Source organism: Tyto alba, unplaced genomic scaffold, assembly GCF_018691265.1.
Source record: "Tyto alba isolate M040663 unplaced genomic scaffold, T.alba_DEE_v4.0 Super-Scaffold_18, whole genome shotgun sequence".
Lineage (NCBI taxonomy): Eukaryota > Metazoa > Chordata > Aves > Strigiformes > Tytonidae > Tyto > Tyto alba.
This window is the reverse complement of record NW_024881280.1, coordinates 2,656,501-2,682,709: the sequence shown is the minus strand read 5'-3', so window position 1 is coordinate 2,682,709 and position 26,209 is coordinate 2,656,501. Positions and strand designations below refer to the sequence as shown.

Sequence of the window (26,209 nt, the reverse complement as noted above, 5' to 3'; positions counted from 1 at the left end):
TGTCAGCTCTGCCTTTGGTTGTTTGTGCCATTTTCTATCAGATTTTTTTTCATTATGATTGTGTACATACTTCTTTTGCACGAATCTGGCTTTAGCAATTTTGGAAAACTGAGGTGTTGAGCTGGAAGTGATAGCTTTTTCACATCATGGTAATCGGTATAACAGCAAGAAAGCAAACATCCCTGGTAGAGATCATAGAATCATAGACTGGTTTAGGTTGGAAGGGACATAGACTAGTTTAGGTTGGAAGGAACCTTAAAAACCATCCAGTCCCACCCCCCCTGCCCCGGGCAGGGCCCCCTTCCCCCAGCCCAGGGGGCTCCCAGCCCCGTCCAACCTGGCCTTGAACCCTTCCAGGGAGGGGGCAGCCACAGCTGCTCTGGGCACCCTGGGCCAGAGCCTCACCCCCCGCACAGGGAACAATTTCTGCCTTAGATCTCATCTAAATCTCCCCTCTTTCAGTTTAAAACCATTCCCCCTCATCCTATCTCTCCCCCCCACGCCCTGATCCATAATCCCCCCCCACTTCTCCTGTCCCCCCTTTAAGCCCTGGGAGGCCGCTCGAAGGTCCCCCCGGAGCCTTCTCTTCTCCAGGCTGAACCCCCCCAACTCTCTCAGCCCGGCCTCCCAGGGGAGCTGCTCCAGCCCCCCCAGCATCTCCGTGGCCTCCTCTGGCCCCGCTCGAGCAGCTCCGTGTCCTTCTGCTGTTGGGGGCCCCCCGAGCTGGCCCCAGCACTGCAGGGGGGTCTCCCCAGAGCGGAGCAGAGGGGGACAATCCCCTCCCTGGCCCTGCTGCCCCCCCTGCTCTGGCTGCAGCCCAGGATATAGTGACGTGGTAGCTATCCTCTTTTCACCCCTCTGAGGGAACAGAACTAATTTTAAATTGGAGGTAATTTCCAAATCACATAATTTTTAGGATAAAGAAAAAGATTCTGATGTCCTTTCAGATCTAAAGCCCCAGTTTCTTTTCTCAAAGATGTTCAGAGACTTTTCTGACCTGTTTCCATCTGTTAAAGCTGGATCATGCATTCTGAATCACCATACTATATGACTTATATGTCCAATCACACATAATTAATCTCAATATATAGGTTTTCATTATTTCTAGATATATTTATTTCTGGAAAATTATTTAAAACATCATTATTAGCAGGGAAATGGGTCATTATTATATGAACAATTTAGAGACAGGAAAGCAACTCATATTTTTAACTGCTTTTCTGTATACTGATCGACCACACTGTTGCAATAGCACTCAATGAAAATCTTATGATCTTTAATCTCTAATGGCTCTACACTGATTGTTTTGTGGTTTGAGTTTTGAGTTTGCTTTGGTTTGGTTTATTTTTTTTCAGTTTTCCATAACAACTTCAGGACTGATCACTGTTCTTTTGCATGTAACATTGTATTGCACCTCTCAGTAGTTCAAGCTTCAGAGATTTCTACTCTGTGTTGCAGAGAATATCAGTTATGCATCAATCCCTGCTTGTCAGTCTATGCCTTCTATTATCTTCATTTCATATAAACTTAGAAATTAGTTTAGATGTAATACATGCAAATTAACAGTGACACACTGTTGATGTTCTTATCAGTGCTTTTACTTGGTACACTCGTATATTCTTACTTGCTTTTCTATTAGAAAAAAGCAACAAGTTCTTGTTTAACAAATAATATATAAAACCTCCTTTGAAATCCAAGTCATATATACCTTTAAATGATCTACAAATTCAACATTGTGCACATTTCATAGGGCAAGAGCATTTTTTGTATCACATATGATGATGTGTTGATAATATGGTAAATTGCTATAGCTTGAAAATAAGACTTCAGTTCTACTAGATCAAATACAGATCTTATTCAAAACCTGTATCTAAAGATTCTTCTATCAGACATTGATGTTACTAAGTACAGCTTAACACTTCATGAATATTCTTCTTAAAATGTGTATTTTGACACAAATTTGCAAATTCAAAAAAAATATTCTTCATGCATAACTGCTGGACAATATGTTTAATGTCTTAAAAGTAAGCTCTTTTGTGTGTTGCTCTATGGCAATCATTTGATCAATTGAGCAAGAATTCATATCATCATAAGGACTGTGTTGGTGTGTCTTTTATAATGAGGTGTACGGCTGTGGTATGAGCATCACTCCCTCTGTTGTGTGGAACTGAAATTATTCAAGATGTCCCACACAGTATTTCCACCAGATAAATGAAGGCATATTTACTTTCAGAGTGTAACTACTGAAGTTCTAGCTCGCCTCTCCTGTTAACTTCATAGTGAGTCTTTTGACTTGTTTAGAGATGTCCAGAAAAAATATTATCATATAACCCCTGGATGGTCAAAAGATTCATTAAGCTAATCAGTAAATTATCAACTGAAGTTGTATTATTCTTGATAAAGAGAGCTCCACTGTTTATTTTGAGTTAGAAAAAACATGGATATTTCATGATTTCTCTGCAATACCCATTGAATGCAGTTCATCACTACCTTCTTGCTTATGCGATCCTGTGAATTTCTGAGAAGACTTCCCTTTCTTGGAATTATTCTCCCAGGTATAATAATGAAGTGTAGCTATGCACTAGTAGAAGAAACAACATTTATTCATTAGTATAAGACAAATCATATTCTTCCTATCCTTCTGAAGGAAGTCCATCAGTTAAAAAACAGGTGTCTTTGAAAATCTTTCTACTTGAAGCCTCAGGGAATAATTTTTTCCCATGTGTAACACCAGCAAGTGATGTTACCTTCTTTTGCAACACCTTGAGGGTACAAAGGGCAGAAAATTGATTAAATATCGGGGTGTAGCTTTTGCATTACTAATATATTTGAAACTGTACTTGGTAAATGTCTGGCCTGGGAAATACATTGTGACTAGGAAGTGTTCACATGAACTAGTGAGTAGGGTCAATCCTGTAGCTCCTTTCAAGCTGTTGGCTTCCATGCTTTGGTTTTGGAGATGATTTTCATAAATTCACTTCAAATTAATGATTGAAAACACCAGGAACTGGGCATTAAATAGGTAAATGATTCCTAAAATGATGACATCAGTAGCATATAAACCAACAGATGAATAATATTTCACAGAAAGTGGGAATAATTCACTTCATGATAATAATAATTTTTATTAATATTATTAATATTAGAATTTTAGTTTTAGTTTTGAAAAGGAAGCTCAACATTTTTTAGATGCTTTTCAGAAAAATTAACTTGTGTCTTTCTGTGATTAAAATAGGGATCTGGAACTGAAAATTGCTTTCTGAATTTTTCTGTGGCTCTCGGTTTTTTAAGACTGTCATCTTACATTTTTGTAGAGATAATGATCCTTGCCTACTCCTTTGACAATCATACATTATGACATGGTGAAATGCCTTATAATTATTGCTAAGATGGAGCTGTATCGGATGCTGCAGTAAGGAGCAAAAGTCTAATCTAAAATTCAGAGTTCTGTAGAATTCAGTAACACTCATCGTATTGCTTTGTTGAAAACATGAGTTTGTTTTTCACTTAAGATTCACTTTTTTCTCTTTGGTCCACTCTCATTTCAGCCACACTGAATTTAGCAGTTGATGAAGTTGGCACTAATTTATTTATTTGGCTGTATTTAAAATGCTAGGCAACACTGTCAAATGTTCTTCACTTCAATCTCTTTTCTTTCTGTTTGTGAATGTCACACTGTGTTGTACAAACACAGCAGGGATGGAAGCTAACACAAATGAATATTTGTGTCTACAGCACAAAAATGTGTATTTATAGATGAACAAGTCAGATCAAATCTTTTATAGTAAAAAATAAGTTAACCAGTCATTTGTCATCTGCAGACTATTATTAGTAGTTGATAGAACTGATCATAAAATGGGGGGAATATTGGCAAGGGGAAATTTTTTAGTCATATTTTATGTTTATAAACACACATGCAGACACTCACATTAAAAAGACACTAGACCTGTTTTGCACACTGTACTGTTGCTCTGAAATGAATCACTCACAGCTTTGTATTAGTTAGGCTGAACAAGCCAAATAGTCTAGAAGACTGGTTCAATGCAGATAAACTTACTTATATGTTAGATGTACAAAAACATTTCCAATCGATAATATATGAATTAATTTCTTTGCCACAGCAGATCACATAGAAAAGCTGAGAATATGATTTTAGAAATTGGTTTTTATATGTTAACTCACTTGTGGAGATAACCATACAGATTTACCTAATCTCCATCTGCTTAACTCAAATGCAAAAGTACAAAAATATTGGCATATCACACATGCAACTATTCTTTGTTTTGTTTCCATTTGGCATTCTTGAAAGAAGAAAAATGAGAAGTGCAGTATACACAGAAATTATACGTCCCATACAAGAGAATAATCCTTAGGATTTCAACACACTAAAAGATAAGGAAGAAATGTAGTTATGATCTTGAAATAAATAACCGAGGTTTATGGAGGTTTGGCCAATTCCTTAGAGTAAAAAAGTTCTGATAAGTATATAAAATAGTATAGAGCTCTGAAATAGTAGAATATGTCAATAACTGAAGGGAATGAAAACTAGCAAGAACACCTTTTCAAATCACCAAGAAAACACTGGTAGCTAGTTTTACCGCACAGTGAGTCAGCAGTTATTCAGAGGTAAAATTTAACTTAACTTCTTTATATTTACTGGTAGTACAGAATTTGTATAAAGATATCTTTCTTTGTCTAAAAAACTGTCTGGAGTAGCATTTTCACTCTGTACCCTCTGGGACTGTTGAAAGCCTGATGTGGACATAGCACACTGTGATTTTCCTGTTTTATTAACTTTACCTTTACTTGCTAACTAACATATAAATACCCAGAGATCACACACATTTTTCCTAACAGTTTACAAGTGAATCAGATCCATAAATAAAAGCATCTAATGCTTTTTCACATGTCCTAGGGTACCCAGGACTTCCACAGGAACAAGTAGATATGGCACAGGATCTACAAGAAACCTGTGCTCTTCTGGAACAGCAAATCATGACCAGATGTAGTAATATAGAACATCTAAAATAACCTTATTTCCTTTTGCAGTTGAATACTACCTTGGTAGTGATATTTTTTAAAAATAACAGGAACTGTGTAGCTGTTTGTTCTCTTCTGCTTATTTATTTATTTCATTTACTAAATCATCATGGTAGCACGTTACTGTGTTTACTTTTTCTTTAATAAACCTTACTTTTACTGCAGCTTTTTTCATCCCTTTGCAATCTATAAAAAATAACTGCTTTGAAAACAATTACTAAAGCCTGATTATAACTTCAATGAGTTTGTGTTACTTATTTTCGTAATTAACTTTTAGAAAATGTTTAAAGATTTTAGACCAAATTTTGGTCAGTTACAAGCATAATTATGAAGTAAAATCAGTGTACTGGAAATGAGGAGCTGAGAATTGGATAAATGCTATTGATTATTTTCAAAAGATTTCTTACAATTCTCCTTAGTGAATTATTCAAGTGAAGATTATACTTTTATATTAACAATAATGTTCCTTTCATATATTTCCTAATAAAACTTCATTTTCCTCATAACGTCTTTTGTCCAAGCCTTCTTTAACATTTAATTTTGTTGTAGTCCATATCCAGAAAAATAAAATAATTTGCATCTCTCTCTGACCTGGTGTTATTTAAGATCTTTGTTGGTGACATGGGCAGTGGGATCGAGTGCACCCTCAGCAAGTTCACCAATGATACTGAGCTGTGTGGTGCAGGGACACGTGGGAGGGCAGGGATGGCATCCAGAGGGATCTGGACAGGCTGGAGAGGTGTCCCAGGCAAACCTCATGGAGTTCAACAAGGCCAAGGGCAAGGTCCTGCCCATGGGTCGGGGCAATCCCCAGCACAAACCCAGGCTGGGCGAGGAGTGGCTGGAGAGCAGCCCCAAGGAGAGGGACTTGGGGGTGTTGGTGGATGGAGAACTGCCTGTGAGGCAGCACCGTGCACTCGCAGCCCAGAACCCACCCGTGCCCTGGGCTGCAGCCAGAGCAGGGGGGGCAGCAGGGCCAGGGAGGGGATTGTCCCCCTCTGCTCCGCTCTGGGGAGACCCCCCTGCAGTGCTGGGGCCAGCTCGGGGGCCCCCAACAGCAGAAGGACACGGAGCTGCTCGAGCGGGGCCAGATGAGGCCACGAAGATGCTTGGGGGGCTGGAGCAGTTCTCCTGGGAGGCCGGGCTGAGAGAGTTGGGGGGGTTCAGCCTGGAGAAGAGAAGGCTCCGGGGAGACCTTCGAGTGGCCTCCCAGGGCTTAAAGGGGGGACAGGGAAGGGGAGGAGGGACTCTGGATCAGGGGGTGGGGGTAGGATGAGGGGTAAAAGGTTTTAAACTGAAAGAGGGCAGATTTAGATGAGATGTAAGGCAGAAATTGTTCCCTGTGCGGGGGGTGAGGCGCTGGCCCAGGGTGCCCAGAGCAGCTGTGGCTGCCCCCTCCCTGGAAGGGTCCCAGGCCAGGTTGGACGGGGCTGGGAGCCCCCTGGGCTGGGGGAAGGGGGCCCTGCCCGGGGCAGGGGGGTGGGACCAGATGATCAGTAAAGTCCTTCCAACACAAACTAGTCTGTGATTCTATGATGATTCTATGATTCTTTTCTTATGAGTAACAGAGGAAGGGAGGAAGATGGTAAAAATCAGTCTTGTTGGTATACCTCTTCTTTTGTAAGCATAACTACGTGGCAGGTGATATTTTCCAGTGTAAATGTAGATTTAGTACTTAATTATAATCTTTGAAATTTAGTATGATACTGCTTGCAACTTTTTTTTCCATTTATCTTGACAGATTTTATTTTCTGTATTGTTTCTCATTTCCAAAATATTCCCTTTGGTAGCTGCTTTGGCAGAATTTCCAATTAATTCTGTAGGAAAGACTATTATAACAATTCTTTGTAAAAATGCATTAATGCTTTCTCTTCTCTTGTCTATTTACATGTTCTTGAACTTACTAAAAACAGACTTCTCACAAAACTAAGTGAGAAAACAGGTGTAAGTCTATGCTTCTGGTATTCCTCATTAGGTTTATTTTCAGATAGTTTAGCTTAACATTGAAGAGCATATGAAATCATGATCATACTCTGCAAAGGAGGGAAATGCCTTGTGCTCAGTTTTTACTTTAATAATGATAATCTGTGAAAAATGAACATACATATGTGGAAACTGCTTGTCAATAAACAACTATTTAATTTTGGATTATACTTGGAATTTATTTGTATAATTCTCAAGAGTATAGATTGAGAGTTTTGCTGGGAACTACAAACTTATGTCATTGTGTAGAGTGATAGAGGTAAAGCAACTTAGAAAATTGTTTATATTGACTCTATGAATACAAAAAGAAATCCCAGATCTCTGTTTACTCCCAGTAACTTCCTCCTGTTTCATGAATCATTTTGCACATTTCAGTTTGCATGGATGTTTTCATTGTTTGTAAGTACCTCTGAAAAATGAAGCAGATTATTTTTGAATATTTTTCTATTATTCATGTCGTTGTTTATATTTTATTTCACTGGACAGTGTTATACCATGCAATATATTTTTTGTTTCCTATTACAATATTAAGAAGATTATAAAAATAAACCTAACATTTCATACCATTAAATTTAGGATAAATGAATGCTGATGCCGAAGTATATGTAAACACAGAGATTTACAAATATTTCCACAATCCTACAATTGTTGTAATGTTTAACACAGCCTTATCTTTATGTATATATCTCTGGTGGTAAGAAACAGAAAATGGAAATTAGGAGATCTGGTTTTGGGTTCATGTTCTGTTGCAGATTCCTGGTTTGTTCCTTAATGATGAAGCACAGCTACAGATCAACTTAATGAGAAATAAATGTAATGTAATATAATGATCAAGGTACATTGCTATGTCTTGAGACACATTGGTTTGTTATGTTTCAGGCTTCAGTTTGATCCAGAAGCAAATGGGAACTTTTCCATACTAGTTTAGGAGTCAGAATTAGTGAGACATCAAAACCCACATCATCACCATGTGACCACAAGTTATGAACACTTGACATTTCTTTACCATATCATTTGGAAAGGCCTGTTAAGGTTTTCAGGACACATCTTTGACCATCTCTTTCTCTCTCTTTTTTTTTTTTTTCCTTTCTGATTGGAGGAGAGATCTGTGTTGATCAGGGCATAAAGTATTTGCAAAGTGCTGTTCAAATAGAATTGGCAAGAAAATAAGTATTTTTTATGTAGTGCAGAGATATTTTTTGTAGCATCCTCAATTTTGCACTAACAATAAAGAAAAATAACCCTGAGGAAATATAGTCCTCCACAAAAAGCTGATGGCTGGTTCAGGGAGAGACAGTCCATATCCAGTTTCAAACTACTTATTATAATAAGTAATCCCATCTATAACTTCCAAACTGTCCTGCTTTGTGTCACAGACACAGCAGAAGATCAGTTTTAATATCCATTTCCCACCAGTGCTTGGATGATGCAGGAACTGCTGGTGACCCAGTACAGTAGCACAAGCTGCCTTCATGTTAAATAAAATCTCCAGTCTGCATGAAACAGGAGCCTTATATAAACGCTGAGTATTTTAGGGTGAAGAAGCTTATCAAAGAATCAAATCACCAGGGAGGGCAAGAAATATCAGTGCCTATTCCATCTGTAGGAACTTCCTACAGACACAGCTTTTGTCTCCTGGAAGGTGGGATTTGCATAGTTCCAAGCAATTTCAAGGAGGTAGGAATCTCTCTGCAAAACTAAAGGCTGTGTCCTTCACTGAGACACTGAGGTGACAAGTTTGGAGTCCAGTGTTAGAAGGAAGCAACAAACAGTTCTTTGTTTTTGTATCCTCCTTATAGTCATTCTCATAAATAAATATATAAATGAAAACTCTCCAGAATTAGTATAGACTGAGAAAGCTCTGTGGAGGTTGCTAGGCAGCCGAGGCCAAAGGGAAAGAAAGCAGGCAGGTCTTTGAAAAGCAGAATCAGTGACTTATGGGTTATATGGAGTCACCATTTACTTAATTGTCTTTTGTCATAAACAAGAGACAGTAGAATTTATTTTCCTTTAGTAAATGAACAATGTTTTTAAAAAAATTGAAATAAAAGTGTTGTTTTTTATCTCATTCCTATCAGTGTTTTCAAGGTAAAATTATATGTATGATACTCATATGAAATTATATGTATGTTTATTATTTCTAATATTTATTTATTCATTGACTGAAACAGGAATTTGGTGCAGTATATCCAGACTATAACTTGAAAATGATTTAGCAGAGTAATTATTTTTTAAACTTTTGTCCAATTTTAAATTTTGCCAAAATGTGCATGTAAGACTCTAAATGAAAGAAGGTTCCAGTGCTGGAAGGTATACCTTGCCCTGAAGAGGTGTCTGTTTTTCACCATTCACTGATGACAGGGAAAGACCTAATTTCTACCAGCATATCCTGTATGATGTATGATGAAGCTACTCATTACAGAAATATAGCAGTGACACACGTACTCTTTCTACTACTGCTAAGCTTGCAAAAATACAGGCATTTACAATAGCCAAGATTCTCATATGCAAGATTAGGTGATCACATTATTGACTAATTGCTGCCTTTGAAATCTCTGCTTACATTTGTGTCTTAAAGTCTTATTGAAATTAACTGTGCCTTCAGCAGTTGTATTATACATACAAGTACAATTAGGGGATACTATAATCCTACAACTCCCCTCCCTTCTCAGATAGTATAATGACAGTTCTATATCATGTTTTAGTCACCTTTTTAGTCATTTGCTCCCATTGTCTTCAAATTATGTCTCTAGAAGATTTAATTGCTGCATCACAGTTTTTCAATATTTGTTTCTTCCACAGGGTGGATGCTGTGGGGTGGTCCAGGCAGCTCTATGGAAGTCTCCAATGGGCTACTAGGATGAGAAGGTCGAAGGGTAGTTTGGGAAACAAGGAGAAGCATCATCTCCCAAGACGGTAAACCTACTGAAAAGGTAATTCATGCTAGGCTGTTGTTATGCAGTCAGCTTTTCAGGCTCCAGGGATATCATGGCTGGAATGCATGGCAGAAAACAGGTAGGGAATGGGATCACATACCTTTGATGCTGTCAGTGTTCATACAGAGTCTCCTGAAAATCTTTCAAGAGCTTCTTAAACCACACTGAGTTTCAACTCCCTTCCCTGTGCAAGGGAGAATTTGGAGGCTGTATCTTACAGAGTTCTTCTTGTCTTTCTGTGGACCTGTTAGAGGATACAAGTTGACAGTAACTTGCCAAGAAATTCCTTATGGCTTTAAAACACATGAAAATACCAGCTTATCAACATTTAGCAATTTAGGATAATAAAATGTTGTTTCACGGGGATAGTTAATGGCTTTGTTTTTGACTGTACATAATCTTGTTTGGCTGACTTACTTCAATCTCACCTTCCAGGCTTAACTATCATGTTTGTGGATATTCTCTTCCTTCCCTGAAGCCTTAACTATGGATGTTTTTGTTGCTAGCATTTCAGAAGTCCAAGAGAATGTGCAAACTAAAGTTCTGTCACCCCTCAGTGTAACTGTAATGCTTCTTCCTTCATGTAAGGAGGTAGGATTGAGCCATGAAGTGCCAGAACATTAAGTTTCTCTGCTGTCCCAAAAGTTCAGCTGCACGGTGTATTTTTGAGCCCAGTTAACTTTCAGTATGACCATGCTATGCATACATTTATTGGACCCCAGCTAAAATTGTTTGCTGAACAAACAGATTTTGTCCACTCATCCTAAACCAATCATTTCCCATGGTACTTTATGAAATATCTGACAGGTTGACTTGCTGCTTTCATTTATTAATGTGCCTTAATATATGCAGAGTGTAAGAATATTAACAATGAAAAATCACACTGGTGGTAAATAAAATGGGATTTTTTATGCAAAAGTTTTCATAAGGATCCAGTCCCACATCCCATGAGACACAAAAAAAGCACAAAACATCATTTAATTAGAAAATCTTTTTTCTTTTCTCAGGACTATAGATGTTTTGGCTGGTTGAGTACTAAGTTAGGCTTTCAAATGTCTCTGGGAAATACCTTCCTTTTTGTTGCTGGTGAGCTTTCTCCAGCTCCCTGGAATTCATTAATTAAAAACATTCAGAGATTCTACTGTTGCAATTCACATATTGCTTCCATGCTTCACCAGGCTTGGCAGCTGTCAGAAAACAGGCCAATCTGCACTCATATAACATTACTGAGAGTTATGCCTTTGTATGACCTGTGGCTGCGGTAGAGAGGCTGAAATTTCCCCTCTGAAAATACATTATTACCTGTGAGATGTTATAAATGTATTTGTGACAAGAAGAAAGGTCTGATATAGGAAAGTGAGAGTAAGCATAGGTCTTGCTTCCTGCATTTATACAAATAATGATAGTTTTCAGTTTATGATCTGCTCTTTAAGACTCTTCCACTCAAAGCTGTTGCTAATCAATTGAACCTAGGCTATCCAGACCTAAATTGGTTTTCTGTTATGTAGAAGAAATGAGTTAACATGTCTTTTTGTTAATGAGGGTCCAGTAGTCTTCAAAAAAAATTGCACCAATTTGTTTTAGGTAATTTTCTGTAAATGAAGGAAAAGAATAGCTTGCTTATGGTTGGAATTGGTTGGAGATCCAGACAATATGGCATCAGTCCCCAGCTGTGTTTCAGGTGTCTTCTTGGGTACCTTTTTCTACTTACTAAATGGGTAAACTCTCATGGATGTTCTGTAGTGTTCATTTGTTGATGCTTTTGTGATAATCCTTTCTCAAAGAGGGAAAAGTGTCTTTGCACAAGAGTTAGCAGGGATCACTGAAAGAGCTTTAAACTAGATTTGAAGGGGGAAAGGGATAAAACCAGGCTTGCTAGAGATAAGCCTGGGGGCAGCATGCCAGTGCTCCAGGGATGGTCTGCTAACGAGGTCCTTCAGTCTGCTCCACACTGTGCTGAATACACTGGAGCACAACTGAAATGTCCTTATACTAATGCATGCCGCATGAAGAATAAAGAGGAGCTAGAAGCTTTCGTCCAGACCCAGAGCTACCACATCATTGGCATAAGTGAAACCTGGTGGAGTGAATCCTGTGCCTGATGTGTGGCGATGGATGGTTATAGGCTCTTCAGTAGTGGTAGGCAGGGCAGACGAGGCGAGTGGGTGGCACTGTATGTAAGGGAGGGGTTATATTTTATGGTGCTTACAGATGGTGATGACATGGTTGAGACCCTCTGATTAAGGTTGAAGGGGAAAGCCAATAAAGTGGATATAGTTGTGGGAGTCTACTATTGACCACCTAGCCAGGACGATGACATAAATGAATTATTCTACAAGGAATTGATCAAGTTGATCTCTAGATCAACTGCCTTCATCCTTATGGGTGATTTTAACTTCCCAGACATCAACTGGGAATATCATACAGTGGACACAAACAGGTCTAGGAAATTTCTGAAGCACAATGTAGATATCTTCTTGGTGCGGGTACTAAGGGATCCAACTAGGAAAAACAACCTCCTAGATTTGTGGTTTGTAAACAGAAAGGGACTTATGGGTGAGGTGGTGATTGGTAGCTGTCTTGGTCACAGTGATCATGAAGTAGTTGAGTTTCAAATCATTGGTGATAGGAGAAAAACTGCCAGCAAAATTTTCACCCTTGATATGGGGAAAGCAGACTTCAGGCTGCTGAAGAAACTAGTTAGCAACGTCCCCCAAGAATCTGCTTTTGAAAGTATTGGGGTCCATGAATGCTGATCACTTTTTAAGAGCAATCTCTTAAGAGATCAGGAGTGGGGAATTCCAAACTGTCAGAAGTCAAGCAAGCAGGGCAGAAGGCTGGCTTGGTGGAGCAGGGATTTTGAACTTCTAGAACTTGGAAAAGTAAAGTGTATGGACATTGGAAGCAAGGACAAGCAGCACTGTCTAGGAAGACTACAGAGATGCTGTTTGCCACTGTAGGGAGAAAATTCGTGCAGCTAAAGCTTGATTATAGTTCAAGCTTGCCAGTACTGTGAAGGACAACAGAAATATGTTAACAGCAGAATGAGGATCAGACATAACAGTGGTTCATTACTTGACAAGTTTGATCACCTCACAAATAGGGACATAGACAAATCAGAGTTGTTTAATGCCTTCTTCACCTCTGTCTTTAACTCCAGTGATGGGTCTTAGGACCCACGGTGCCCTGTATTAGAAGACCATGGCTGGAGGGATGATAAACTCGCAGCTGACCCTGAACATGCTGCTCCAGCTGCATGTGCATAAATTTATGGGGCCTGATGGGATTCATCACACTGTACTGAAAGAGCTGGCTGATGTTATCACAGGACCTCTCTCCACTATTTTTCAATGGTCTTGGGAGTCTGGAGAGGTCCCAGTCAAATGGAAGCTGACAAGCATCCCAGTTGTAAAGAAAGGTAAAAAGGAAGACCTTGGTAATTACAGGCCTGTTAGTCTCACTTCGGTGGCTGCTAAAATTATGGAGAAAGCTATTCTGGGAGTTACTGAAAAACACTTGAGAGACAATGCAGTCATTTGCCATATTCAATATCAGTTCACGAGGGGAAAGTCCTGTTTAACTACCTTAATTTCCTTTTATGACAAGGTCACCAATCTAGTTGACCAAGGATAGCCAGTAGATGTGGGGATTTTTTTATTTTAGCAAAGCTTTTGGTACTGTCTCTCACAGTACCCTTCTGGACAAAATGTCCAGCATATAACTAGATGAGTCCATAATATGTTGGGTGAACAACTGGCTGATGGGTCCGGCTCAAAGAGTTGTAGTAAATGGGATCACATTAGTCACCAGTCACCAGTGGGGTTCCCCATGTGTCAATTTTAGGGTCAGTGCTCTTTAATGTTTTTATAAATAATCTGGACGCAGGAATCAAATGTACATTCAGTTTGTTTATGATACTAAACTAGGAGGATCTGTGGACTCCCTACAGGGTAGAGAGGCCTATCAGTAAAATCTGGATAGACTAGAGAACTGAGCAATCACAAACTGTATGAAATATAACAGGAGAAAGTGATAGATTCTCCATATGGGATGGGGTAATCCTGGGGAAGAGGCTGGAAAGCAGACGCACAGAAAGAGATCTGGGGGTCTGGGTTGATTGCGAGTTGAATATGAGTCAACAGTGTGTTCTGACAGCCAAAAGAGCCAACTGTGTCATGAGCTGCATCAAGCACAGCATAGCTAGCCAGTCAAGGGAGGTCATTGTCCCACTCTACACTGCAGTGGTGTGCCCCCACCTCAAGTGCTGTGTGTAGTTTTCGGCACCTGAGTGTAAGAAGGACATCAGACTATCAGAGTGTGTCCAGAGGAGAGCAACCAAGATGGTGAAAGGTCTTGAAAGCAAGACTTATGAAGAGCAGCTGAGGTCCCCCGTCTTGTTCAGCTTGGAGAAGAGAAGGCTGAGGGGTCCCCTCATCGCAGTCTACAACTTCTTCAAGGTGGGCAGTGGAGGGGGAGGTGCTGATCTCCTCTCTCTGGTGACCAGTGATGGGACATGAGGAAATGGAACGAAGCTGCACCAGGGGAATTTCAGGTTGGGTATTAGGAAAAGGTTCTTCATTGAGAGGGTGGTCAGTCACTGGAACAGGTTCCCCAGGGAAGTGATCACAGCACCAAGCCTGTCAGAGTTCAAGAAGTGTCTGCATGATGCTTTTAGTCATATGACTTAGTTTTAGGTAGTTCTGTGAGAAGCAGGTAGTTGGAGTTGATGATCCTTATGAGGCCCTTCCAACCTGACATATTCTATGATTCTGTGACTCTATGAATCTAACCTCAATACCATAGAAAACAGCTTGTATTCCAGGCTTTACACTGGGAAAAGAAGTTACAACCCTTCAGGGCAAATATGAAAAGAAACTGAAATTAGATGAGATGACATTGTGATACCTTCATCTGCAACATACTAAATAAAGTTTGAACTTGTCCACTTCTATACTTAATGAGAAACAGGAAGCTTAATGGATTGATGTTTTAGACTCTGATTCACTGTTTAAATTGTGTTTCATGTGAACTATTGTTAGAAATGCCATTTTGACTGAAGGAAGGAGAAGATGTAAATGCTGTTTTAATATAACTTGAAATCTTGATGGTAAAAGGTAATTTATATTTTCAGTAAGAGGCTTTCATCTTCATTGGAGTCTAATGATATTAATCTTATATCAGTACTAAGTATATATTCTTGAATTCTGACCAGATTCTGCTTCTGGTGGTAACCACAAATGTTTCACATTGTTCCAGCAAATGGAACTCTTTCTGTGCATTACTTTGTCAGGTCAGTTAACAAGTGGCTGGATTTTGTTGTTCTGTGTAACAGATATTTTTTTTTCCTCTATTTTAAGATGAATGGTTATAAATTTCATATTTTCACAGCAATTGCAGTGACCCTTCAAGGGTATTTATTTATAGTAAAGTCATAGTAGTCAATGTTGTGTTTGGTTTTGGTTTTCCATTTCTAACAGCTAAGAAACCAGTTCTGTTCCATGAATTATGGAAAAGTTCAAACCTTTCAAATAAAGTGAAGGGTATACAGCTTCAGAATGAATTATGTTCTTAAACACGATGAAAATGTCCATTTGAGAATGAGGCATGTCCCAAAGTTTGGAATAGAACAGAAGAAATGAGATATTCAAATCAAAACAGAAGTTCTTTTCACTTAATAACAATTCACATAGCCATGTTTAGAACAAAGTTTATATTTTGAATGGCTAGAGATATTGACCTGTGTGTGAACAAGTAGCTCTACACAGCTGGCAATTGATAAGACTACAGTCACAATGCACGTGCATGCAAAACTGTGTAGGCAGTGCCCATTGCTAACAGGCAAAGGGAAGGCTTAACTAAGTAATTTTTTAATATTCTTTATATCTATAAATGAAAACTAGGAAGCTTCTTTTCAGTTGGTTGGGAGTTTTTTGTTTGTTTGGTTGGTTGTTTTTTTTTTTTTTTTTACCAAGAATGCTTAGACAGAACCAAAGTCAATAACTCTCAAGAGGCAAATGGAGACAGGAGAACTTAGCAGCAATTCCTTCAATATTTCAAAAAAACATTAAGACTGTGATACGACAAGAATAGGCCATTGGATCACTGAAATGATCTGAGAAATCAAATATGAAAGAGATGAATTACCAGGTAGCCTTCACCTGCATTATTCAATGTTGTATACACTGCTCTCTTCACATCAGATGACACTGTCTGTAATAAATTTAGTATGTTTTGTGGGGAAAAGTTTTGTAGTCTTTTTGTTTAAACTTACTGATTCAGTAAGTTTCCTCCTTCATTAAAAACTGTCAGAAAAGCTGGCCCCTTTAATGTGTCAGAACACCAATGATTCAATGTCTCGATTCACTTCTTTCTTTTCTTCCTTTCTCTAGGGTTGGTTTCTGTTAGTCTGTAACTTTCATTTTCTATTGTTTTTTCTCCAATTATATTTTTCTTACCAATTATATTCCTCTTCCTGATTTCCATTTAATTCCTCAAGTTCTATTATGATAGGTGACAGAAAATTGGTTATCTGATACTGAAGAACAGTTTGGGGTATTTACTCTTTGTAAGAGTGAATGTTCACGTACCTTCCTCTGAATGTTCTTCTTCCTGTACTGTTCCAGGATTCTGTCCTGCAATTTTTAAAACTTAGTTTAGTGGAAATTTAGCTTTGACTACAGTGGTAAACAGGTGATAGAAAAGTTGATCTGAATACCAAATAGTAAAATTTATTTTCTTAATTCCCTTGACATCTTGGGGAATTGCAAAGGATTAGCCTTTGATTAGGCAACAGCTGATTGATAGTTAACAAAAATTCTGCTCCAAACTAGAAACCTCTTCTGACAAAAGAAACAGTGTTAAAGGAGGTTAAAGGGAAAGAATTTACATTCAGATGTATCAAGCAGATTGCTTTTTACTGATGTGACATTTGTACCTGCTGTCGAAAGTGAGGTCTCTGAGAAGTTGTTAATATACCAGATATCAGACATATAGCAGCTTTTGTTTATATCCAATGTCTGATACAGTATTTATCATGAAGATATCGAAATCTGCAAAAACACCTGAAGATTACCAAAAGAACAGCCTGGGTTAGACAATATTAAAACAGCAAAGTGAACACAATTTACATACACAAGGTATCTAGTTGCAGGTAGAACTCCCCAGTGCATTTAAACCAATATCAAAGTATCTGGAGAAGGAGTTTATTCTTGTGGAGCCTCATGAAGTGGGGGGAAGGGGTGAAATTCATGACTATGTGGCCTTTGAGCAAGAGCACACTGAAAGAAAGTTACATGAGGGATGTGAATGAAACATAATTGTAAGTATAGATTAGAACACCATTTTATGGGGTTGGTTTGGTTTTGATTTTTTTGCTTGCAATTCTCTGTTTGCTTGCACTGTGTAAAACCTTAGTCTAAAGTTTTGCTAGGCAGAGCTTTCTCTTTTATTTTTAAGCCTGTCTTGTGTTGGGGAGCAAGATGCATCCCAGTGAAACAGTAGGGCTGTCTACACTGCTAGAGGTAAAAAGCCAGAAGAACATGTATGCAGGTAGTGGAAAAGGAGCTGCACCTTGAACCACAGGTGCTGAGAGTGATTCCTACTGCTCTGCTAAGCATCAGTGTGGGGACCGCGGCTGCCAAATATCAGCCTTTGGGAAGGAATTCCCTCTGGCAGAACAGTCCTCTCTTCTTCCTGCTTAGAAGCAGATGGCAAAGAGGCAGCCCACATCTCTAGGCAGACCTGGATATGCTGTGCCTCTTTAGGCTGGAGATTACTTTAATCCAGTAAATCGTTGTTCATTTAAGTCATGCAGATTTTTGAACTGACTTAAAGTAAAATAAAAATTATTTTGAGGGTAATCCCTGCAATTTTTCTATAAAGCAAATAAGCAGTACAAACAAGGCTGATTTTATACAACATAAAATGTAGTAGCTAACATGGGTGAACTAAAGCTACACTATGAATATATTTCTAATATATTAAAGCATTTTTTTATATTGGATAAATAGGCAATTACATATTGTCATAATATTATTTCCAACAGTTTTCTAACGTTGTTATGACAGTGCCTATGGTAGTTTATGAAAAGAGCTATATGAGCAGATAATAAAAGAGAGTTCTGCATCATTCAGATGCTGCAATGAAGGAAGCAATATCTTTCTTTAATCTTCTTTATTTATAACAATGATTTTTTTTTTTTTTTTTTACTGGGTTGATTACAAGAGTATTTGACCACTTCACAGTCATTAACTCCTTTAGATGCATAAAGTAACAAATGCCTCTCTGAACACAGTGAGACTCTGATCAATACTTAATAATACAATACATCATAACAGAAATGGCAGCACACTGGCTAATGTATTAAATAACCATACAGAACAGAAGTGCTCAACTTCTCTGAATATTGCACTCAGAAATGTTGTTTTTTTTTTTTTTTTTTAGCAAGACTTCATGTTTAGAAGCAGTAGATTCTGCAAGTGAATACATTTGTTTATCATTGCAACTCCTGTTTGATTATTAATCCAATTTTACAAAGAAGCTGGGGCACAGAGAGGAAGCATTAAGAAAGTTAGGAGTTAGAATGTCTTTTCTACTGTCTTTGATCTGGAAATCTGAGCCTTTTTATGCACAGAAAACACTACTTAGTCTATTTAAATTTATCACATAACTTTATAGCTCTATGAGCATTCAATAGACTACAGTTGAAAATCATCCTAACATGTCTAAAGAAACAAAAGCTGCTTTAGTCATGGAAGTTAAATATAGAGAGGTAGTAATGGTCCTTTCTTCAGTCCTGTACATTTTCTCAAAGATGAACCATCAGTTTTTATAGCAAGGGGTTAATAGTAAAACTAGATAACATTGCCCAGTTGCACAAGTATCCATATTTAGTTTTGCTAGGATTACTAAAGTTTTGGCACTGCACAGTCTGTATGTTTTGAGCTGTAAGCAACAAATCTTCCCATTTCTTCTGTCCTGTGCTCTTCTAAGTATATATTAACCATTGTAACTATCTGCCGAGTTCCACAATACTGGGCAATGTTGGCAAATATCCACTAGTGACAGATCTTTTACTGCATCTGAAAGTTGAATTTAAAATTACCAGCATGAGAAATAGGTGTTCTTTTAGTAGAAACTGTAATTTGATACTGAGTTGGTGGTCATTTAAAAATGGAGTTTCAAAAAGAAAAAAATGTCATAGTCCAAAAAATAAAAAATTGAAAAATGAGACTTGCACACCAAATTGGATAGGTCTGTGTTAGCAATAACAAATTCAAGTGGCATATAAACTTTATGCATCTTGCATGGTTGCAGAGTGAAGTCAATAATTATTCACTTGCTTAAATCAAAATTCTCATTAACTTGATTAGTAGCAAAAAAGTAGGGAATGTATGTTGGTTTTAGGAATCTGTGTCAAAGTAATGATGCCGTTGCTGTACCCACCATACTCTACTATGTGACTCAGGTGATCAGGCAGTGCTAGCTAAAGAACCTCTTGAATATTAATCCAAGATCAAATGATAGCTTTCACTTTTCATTGACTCCATGTTTGGGAAATTTGTCTTCCTCACTACTTTGTTCTGTAATATTTGCAGATTTTTTTTCTTCGCATGGTTCTCTTTCACAGAATGACACCAGAAATGTTTTCCTCATGACTTTTCCCTTGCCCAGTTAACAAGCTGATGAGATTTAAATAACAGTTGAAGATTACTAAGAAAATCTGAATAAATCAAATGTACAGACATTTACAATAGTTGCATTTTTTTCTCTTTTTATTTCCTATTTTTGTTTGATTAAAACTACAATATGAACAATGTTTTAGAAGGTGAAAAGTGAAATCTGATTTTCATGGCATTTAACCTGATACATGGTATAAACCTAATCTGTTTAGGAGTGCTTTGTTTGAATGTACTGACATGCATTTTCAGTTCCAGTTTACTGAATGTGTTCTTCAGCTTCCTTCATTTATGGATCTGGTGAAGGAGGAATATTAGACATTACTTTTCTTACTTGCCAGAGTTCCAGATTTTCCTGAGCCAAGTGTGAACAAAGAATTTCCTGTAGGACAGCCTACTGTGGAATTCAGTAAGAATTTCAGAATTAAAACTGTAAGCTATGCTGTCTGCAGGATGAAATAACAGGGAGTCTTTATTCCATCATGCTTAGAAATGACTTCCTGAAAAAATATACAGTATTCTGTTCTCGTAGGGTATCACATTATTCATTCCTCTGTTTTCAAGTTAGGCACACAAAAAAATGTTGATAAAAGTAGCTATAATCAAAGAACATGTGAAAACTAAATTAGAGATCATTCAGATGAAAAAATTTTGTTAACATCTTCCTAATGAAGGATATAGCCTCCACTTTTAGTCTCAGAAGAAGATTTTGGTGTGTTTTTCAGTTATTAGTTAATCTTGATCTCTAGAGTCACCATAGAACAAAGAAGAGAAATAAGAAAAAATTAACATTTTCTGAAAACAAAATATTTTTGTAAATATGGACTGATCTGAAACTTCTTAATTCTGATGAAAAGGAGCGCTCTGACTTTTGAGAGTGGTGTTGGAGCTTTGCCTTAGTAATAGGTTTCCTGTCCATTCAGCTACACGAAGATATATATACTTGAGGTTTTGTTTCTTTGTTTTCATGCTAGCTTGGACAAAAACTTCTTTAGTGTTGAATAAATCAAATGTATGTATTTTGATGATTTATATATTAACTACAGATAAAACATAAACTTTAGAAGTGTCGGAAAGAACTGAAATGAAAGAGAGAGAGGACTGATTTAGAATGTAGAGGAGTTATTAGTTGGCTAGAGTAGTTAAGGTTTATTTTGAAAAAAAATAGTTAATTACTTTAAATCAGAGGAAATTTACAGAGCCATTGATGTATAGTGCTCAGAATCATTCCTGCCACACTATCATACCAAGAATGTCAGTTATCTCTAGTGCCCTGTAGATGAAAAGGACAAATTCAGTCTCATTATTATACATTATGTTCTCTTCCTGAAAAGGCTGTGTATTCCCTAGTCATGCCTATGAATTTAGTGTATGTAAGGAATTACACTGAACAGGATATGTAGAAAACTGTGTTGACCATTATACTTCTCTATACATAACTATATTGATTATAATGACTATTAAAATGAAACTAAATTTGTGAGGCCTGTAAAACTTATCAGTGGTAAATTTATTTGGAACTTCTTAGCTTTATGATTTTATTAATTTTTTAATAATATTTTTATAATGTTTACTGTGTTACTCCTATGACAATCATAATAGTGTGTACACACAAACCATGAACACCTCTATTTTTTGATTCTTCATCTTCTTAGACAAGTCTCACTGAAAGAGAAATTTGCTATATATATATATTTTGCCCTCTTCAAAATGAATGTACTTCATATGTAAGGACTGCTATGGAAGAAAATCTTTTTTATTTCCCGTAAAATGTGGGAGGGATTGAATGGTTATATTGTGTATATCTACATAAATATTATGATGCTATCTTCAAGTGCATGATCATGTTTTAGTCATTTCCTCCCTTATATTCATCGTCTATTGAGATCTTACATCACTCATCACAGAGAATGACTTAAAAATTAATTGCAGACAAAGGAAGCCTGTGACATTTTTTGAATACTTGTCTTTGCAACTGAAAGAACTTACATTTTTTTGAGGGTAATGTGTTTTAGATGTAATACACATACAATTTTTTTCTTGCTATTATTAGGAAGTTTAGACACTGTCAGTGAATACTCAGAACTCCCATAAAGAACAGCTGAAGATCTGCACATGGAGGAGAAGTAGATTATCGAATTGAGCTCAGCAGTGCATCTGAGAAAGGAAGGTGCTTCCCTAAGCCTTTTTTTTTTTTTTTTTTCCCCCTCTGGCAGTAGGTAGTATAAAGAGAAGGGATGATAAGGACTAAATATGCCAGATGCCTTGACTTGTGCTTCCATTTGCATATTTTACACTCCTTCAGTTTCCAAAAGAAATAGGTATGCACTTATGACTTTTGGTCTGGTTTATCTTGGTATTGTTTATATAAGTTAAAAGGAGACTTGATTAACTTTCCAACCTTTTCTTCCTTCAACTATGAAGAGATGTTTTTGGTCTCCTCCCTCTGCATTTAATCAGTTCTTCTGTATTTGCTTGGTCTTGTACTTCTGTCCTTACAAGCTTCAATAGGCTCATCATATTTGATTTTGCTAAAGATCTCATGGAAAACGCTGAAAAACATTCTTCTTGGAAACAATTCTGCCAATGTCTCATTGATTTCATTTGCATTTCATCATGATTTTTTTTGTTTCTCTTGATGCTGACTCACCCTGTCCTTCTCTACCCCAGATACATACAGTGGTTCCCTGACACCCTCTGTCATTCTGTCTTCTAGTTTGGTGTTCTAGTAATTAGTCCTTGTCCTTGTGTCCCCTAGCTCTATTCCTACTTTGTTCCGAGGCAGTGATTCAGTAGCTCATTCTGCTTAAGTTGATTCTGTCCCTGTTTTTTGCCCCTACGACTGTTTATGGGGTTGAATGATGAAACAGATAGATAAGTGATCTATTTAAAAAATATTCTGCCTTTACAGAAAGTTTGTTATTAACCTGGGAGTTAAAACCTTGGTCCCCAGAGATCTATGCAGTGAGTGGAATTATACCAAAACAACCAAACAGATATTCAGGGGATGGAAACATGTGGCTGGGGACACAGAAGGCAAGAGCTTTCTGAGAAAGACACAGTTGCCAAGAAATGGTTGTGGAACAATGGTCTATTTTCCTTGTCATCTCTCTCCAGATCTTTTACTTTAATGATTACATTGAGCCAACTTTCTGAAAGTTAAAGGCCCTTTCAGCTCATCTGTTTTTGAGTGATCTTCACCAGTCAGTATTAACCATCCCCTCTGGGACAGGAAAGTGTAAAACAACTGTGCTTATTGACTTTTTCATTTTGAAAGAGCTGAACTGTTTCCAGCAATTAAAGGTAATTTGAAGTTTTCTGGGAAGTGTGAAAATTGGAGTAAGTAATAATAGTCCCTCTAATTTCCCAGCCCTGCAGGGATTGAGCTGTTGCTTACTGACAGCTCTCTATTTTAACCTTTGTGTGACCTTCGAGGGATTTAGGACCCACTGTTAGAGAAAACAGTACTAATCTACTGCCCTTCCTGGTCACAGATGCCACATTTCTGTGAATAAAATGGGTCATATGTTCTTTTCTTATGACTCTTCTCTTTTGGAACACTATGGTTCTTGGGAGAAATGCAACATGCAGTATTGATATTACTAGGAGATTTATGGCAGGAATGTGAAGCCATGCATAAAGCTTGTTAAACATCTCAAGCTAACTCGGCACAAGAAAACAGTAGATGGAAGCCCAGGATGTAAGACCCAACTGGGCAGAACTTCAGGGCCAAGAGATGACAAGGGATGACATAAAGATGGCACTTTCTTACCTAGTATTTGCTCTTAGATGATTTTTGCAGTCTGTTTTACTGACAGTGATATGTGGTTTATAAAAGTATGCCAAAGCAGTGTTGCTATAGGAGGAACTGGCTCCTGTTTCACTGTGAGCATTGTGACTTGTCAGGGATTTTATTTTTGGTGGGAATGATGTAATGTGCAGAAAGCAAGTTGTTCGGCTGTTTTTCCAATGTAGATTTTGCGATCCTGTTACTTACAAGGCATGGTTATTCTTTGTATCCATCCTCATCAGTGGACAAACAAGACTGCAGTTTCTTATCAGGTTTTTTTGTTGTGGTTTTCTTTTGTTGTTGTTTTATATTTTTTTTTTTTTTTACTTTTATTACTTACACTGGCCAGAAACAGGAAAGTTTCCTTCCCTTCAAGAGCTTTGCAGTCATACATAGACAGACAAATTTTCTATCTTTATTTTAATAAAACTGCGTGTCATCATCAGAATGTCCATGGTCCTTGCTTTAGGCCTGTGTTCACTTTTAATCCTTTGCTAACCCACCTCAGTGCAATGGCAGCACAGCAGTAATGGCATTTAGATCCAGAGCTGCAGCTTTTGTTGCTATCACAGCACATCTGCCTCTGTAGAGGCTTTTTGACTTTTGTCCTTCCTTCCTCGATGGTGCCATGCTTTTGGCTGTTTAATGGTTACTTTGCTATTGAACTCCACAGGGGAACATATCCCCAAACATTTCTCTAACCTCATCCAGAGAAATCTGAGGGTTTGTCTCCCTATGTTCCCAGCAGGAGCTTCCTGCTTGCTTTTTATGTTTCAGCTACTACACACACATACTTAGGTTTGACTCCTTTGGTAAAAACTAACCTAATGAGCTATCACAGAGAGCAGCTAATGGCAGTGCATCCTCATCCCCTTTCCCTATATAATTTTTCTTATCTACTTATGAAGTATTTCTGCACTGTGTGATTAGTTTTGTTAATCTCAGACTTTTAAGCATTAATTAATACATTTGGCTATTACTCTGAATATTTGAGATCTGCATGGCCTTGTGCTGTCCATACATTTTTACATCAGTGTACTTAAATATAGTGCTATAAGATATTAATTGGTAAACAATCACTGAAAATTTACTTCACACACAGGTTGTTCTGTACAGTAATACTGTCCTGGGGAATAGCTGTTCTATCTCATCAAAATCATCTTGTTTCCTGAGACATCACATATTTGGGGAAGAGTGGGTCAAACCCACTGAGGGATATAGACCTAAAATGCATGCTTAAGTTCATTCTCAGCATCTCTCTGGAGCTGATCCCAAACTGGCTCCATCTCAAATGTTCTTGCTGTTATTGCTTATTGCAGTAAATGATTCCCATCAGAAATTCTAAGCTGTTTCCAGTGCTGCAAGACATGCCTCAATATCAGAGTGTGGGCTTGGTATGATGAAATAAAATGAGGTATATTAACTGATTTTTTTTCAAGTTTGTAGCAAGGTAAAATTTGATACTTATGGGATATGACTATGATTTGATATGAGGTGTTAAATGGCTGGTTCAGTGATATGGTATTTGCCTTCACCTTTCCAGACAATAGGAGGGATTTTTCTTCTCATATGTTTTAATTCCTGATTTCTGTCAGTGTGTTCATATAATATGTTCAAATAACAAATGAATTTGACAATTTCTGATATTACAGTCCATATGATATAGAAGGTATTCAGATATAATTTTGAGGGGATGGGAGAAAACCCCAAGAAAATCAAACAGAAAAAGTAAATCGTAGACCAAAGTCAACTCCTGCAGGACACTGTACCACTCCAACACATCCCTCATCTTTGGGCAAGAGTTCATGTGCAGTTCCATTAAATAGCTAGTTTTTATGACCCCCAAAACATTCACAGAAATTTCATTGTACCACTTCAAGTAATAAGAATATATGATACTGTAAGGGTCTAAGTATTCTAATGTTGTTTCAAGTTACGAGGCTTTTGGGTGATCTGTGCTTTCCAAAATTCAGACCTCTAGCTTAGTGCTGCATTCCATAACTTTTTGTGTCAGAAGGCTCAGATATTTGGCATAGTATATATGTAAGAGGAAAAACTGGCTGCATTTTGAAACCAAGATTGTAGAAAATTATTTTGAAATAATCTTACCACATGCATTTCATTCTCTCTTGACACAGTGCCTATTACACTCTGAGCTCATAAAGCACCTCGACGTGCACTTAATTGACAAGTTAATCAGTAGTGCTGCTTTATTCATGACTCTCACATGCAAAGAGCTGGCCATGGGGGAACTAGAGACTCTTAAGACAAATGATGAGAAAATGAGAGGTAATATTAAAAATACTGTAGTTTACCTTTTTTCTTTTGGATGAGTGTTGTGGTTTAAACCCAGACAGCAGCTAAACACCATGCAGCTGCTTGTTCACCCCTCCCCCCCCAGGAATGGGAAAGAGAAAATAAAGCAAAAGGCTTGGGAATCAAGACAAGAACAAGAAGGGATGACTCACCGATTATGGTCATGGGCAAAAGACAGACTCCTTAGAGGAAGAAAAAGAACATCAATTTAATTCAAACACTAACAACAACACTTAATAGAGTAGGACAGTGAGAAGTATAATCTTAAAAACACCTTCTCCCATCCCCTCCCTTTTTCTTGGGCTCAGCTTTGCTCCCAATTTTCTCTACCTCCTTCCCCCTCTGTGGTTCAGGGGGGTGCAGGGGATAGGGGTTGCAGTCAGTCCCTCACATGTTTTTGTTACCACTCCTTCCTTCTCAAAGGGGAAACTCCTCACACCCTTCCTCTGCTCCACTGTAAGGTCCCT

General features: G+C 37.8%; 1 protein-coding gene and 1 long non-coding RNA gene across 9 annotated transcripts in view; one reads left to right on the top strand and one right to left on the bottom strand.

Annotated features, from left to right (window-relative positions):
• Positions 1-26,209, top strand: part of LRRC4C (leucine rich repeat containing 4C) — a 560,440-nt gene that overhangs the window by 493,028 nt on the left and 41,203 nt on the right. For all 8 annotated transcript variants that reach the window (XM_033010722.1, XM_033010714.1, XM_033010750.1 and 5 more), the window contains one exon: positions 9,826-9,956. The gene's annotated coding sequence lies outside the window, so the exon portion shown is untranslated. The remainder of the gene's footprint in view (positions 1-9,825; positions 9,957-26,209) is intronic.
• LOC122153289 lies at positions 387-23,098 on the bottom strand. The gene is made up of 4 exons (XR_006165137.1): positions 23,087-23,098; positions 22,852-22,859; positions 9,946-9,948; positions 387-490 (listed from the first exon to the last, which is right to left on the bottom strand). It is a non-coding gene; the product is annotated as an uncharacterized LOC122153289 (long non-coding RNA).